This window comes from Thermobia domestica, unplaced genomic scaffold, assembly GCF_964235325.1.
Source record: "Thermobia domestica unplaced genomic scaffold, izTheDome1.hap1.1 HAP1_SCAFFOLD_2033, whole genome shotgun sequence".
NCBI lineage: Eukaryota > Metazoa > Arthropoda > Insecta > Zygentoma > Lepismatidae > Thermobia > Thermobia domestica.
Genome location: NW_027657738.1, coordinates 602 through 2,868, shown reverse-complemented (window position 1 = coordinate 2,868; position 2,267 = coordinate 602). Strand labels below are relative to the sequence as shown.

The window sequence follows — 2,267 nt, the reverse complement described above, 5'->3', positions numbered from 1 at the left end:
GGAGTATTCTAAAGATAGTGTGACTTCCTATGGGCTTCAATTACGATCGACGACTACACATACTAATTAATCGAATAGCAGCGAGAATTTCGAATGACACTAAGCAACTATCTCAGACACTTTTGATGAGTCTGTATATCGAAAACAATTCATTTCAATCGTAAATCTCCTCTATAAAGGGGTTTGTGGCCCTCATAAGGGCCGATTTGTATGAGATATAGGTCTTACATTTATGCCTTCTTCTCAGTTTTCTTGGGCAGAAGTACAGCTTGAATGTTGGGCAAAACACCACCCTGAGCGATTGTAACTCCAGACAACAACTTGTTTAATTCCTCGTCGTTACGGATAGCTAACTGCAGATGACGTGGAATAATCCTAGTCTTCTTGTTGTCACGAGCAGCGTTGCCTGCCAACTCAAGAACTTCAGCTGCCAGGTATTCCATGACTGCAGCCAAATACACGGGAGCGCCAGCACCAACTCGTTCGGCATAGTTACCCTTTCGCAAAAGACGATGGATTCTGCCTACTGGGAATTGAAGGCCAGCCCTGCTGGAGCGGGACTTGCTCTTTCCCTTGACTTTTCCACCTTTGCCGCGACCAGACATTGTTCAATATTCTTTCGTAATAAGATGAGAGGAAAAATTGCGGCCTCCCATGAATCAAGTCAGTTTTGTTACTACTTCAAGCGTGCACCCGAGTGCATCAAATGAAAAGCAAGGCAGTTGGCGCGAATTGAAACACGTACTGTAATTTAAATGAAGTCGATAAATCGGCGGACACATCTAATTTTGCTGAACGAGTGAGTCATCATGCCACCAAAAACTAGCGGAAAGGCTGCAAAGAAGGCTGGTAAAGCCCAAAAGAATATCTCCAAGGGAGATAAGAAGAAGAAGAGGAGGAGGAAGGAGAGCTATGCCATTTACATCTACAAAGTTTTGAAGCAAGTGCATCCTGACACTGGCATATCTAGCAAAGCTATGAGTATCATGAACAGCTTTGTTAATGACATCTTCGAGCGTATTGCTGCTGAAGCTTCTCGTTTGGCCCATTACAATAAGCGGTCAACTATCACCAGCCGGGAAATCCAAACAGCTGTGCGCCTTCTTTTGCCTGGTGAACTTGCCAAGCACGCTGTAAGTGAGGGTACGAAGGCTGTTACCAAGTACACAAGCTCTAAGTAAAAATCTTCTTCAAGATTTTTCATTTCAAACGGTCCTTGTCAGGACCAACACATTATTCGAAAGAGTTAAATCACGAAATTTGCTTCATTCTGTTATGTAGAAACACCTTGAAATCCAATTTCTATATGCTGTTAGTAAAAAAGTAAAGCACATAGCGGAGATGTGTCGTGCTTGTATACGAAAGGCATTTACTCGCCGGAGATCTACACTTAGTCATAATAATTTACTTTTAAAAAGTGGTAATACATTCCGTGTTAAGTATAGTAGTAGGTGCACACGGATCGGAAATCAGGTTATTTTAATGTGCCGTGCAAATAAACAGGCTGTTAGTGTAAGAAATAGTGGGTATAACGCTTAGAATATCGATTAATCGCTATGAAATAATGTTGATAAATTATCTCTTGAAAGTACTATAAAATTAATGTTTCTAGTATTTTCGTACTTGAAGGATAATGAAATTTGAAAAAGAGATGCCAACAGCACCTGGTGTTCCCAGGCGGTCACCCATCCAAGTACTGACCAGGCCCGATGCTGCTTGACTTCGGTGATCGGACGAGAACCGGTATATTCAGCATGGTATGGCCGTTGGCAACTACCTTTTCTTCAATGTCCTGTTAAGGAAGTATGTTTTAAGTAAGAATTGACATTATTAACTATAAAGGCAAGCATATTAACGTCGTTAACATTACTTGGAATATACTAATATTCGAATAAATATTTGAATGTTCGAATGATGAGTGATTCGGATGTTCATAGTGCCACTATGTCCTATCGAGTTTACTATCACGAACCACGTATGAAATTGTATATAAATAAATAAAAATAAATCCTTTATTAAGTATTGATTACAGGAAAAAGGCAAACTTACATTCTTTAATGTACACAATGAAATGTATGAAAGATATTTTTAAGATATGTTTCACTTACCCTTTATAACGCAAGGTAGTTTTCAGTGTAGCATCCTCTTCAGCTGCGAGATAACGTAAGGCAGATGATCATTCAGTCGTGAAGCACTAAAATGTAATATACATTTTAACTATTATCGATAAGAATTATTTACTGCAGGGATGCAAATAAAGTGAGGCA

The 2,267-nt window shown here is 39.6% G+C and overlaps 1 non-coding gene across 1 annotated transcript; it reads right to left on the bottom strand.

Annotated features, from left to right (window-relative positions):
• Nucleotides 1-1,652: 1,652 nt before the first annotated feature.
• On the bottom strand, nucleotides 1,653-1,771 carry LOC145678189 (5S ribosomal RNA). The gene has a single exon (XR_014130291.1). It is a non-coding gene; the product is annotated as a 5S ribosomal RNA (ribosomal RNA).
• Nucleotides 1,772-2,267: the final 496 nt, after the last annotated feature.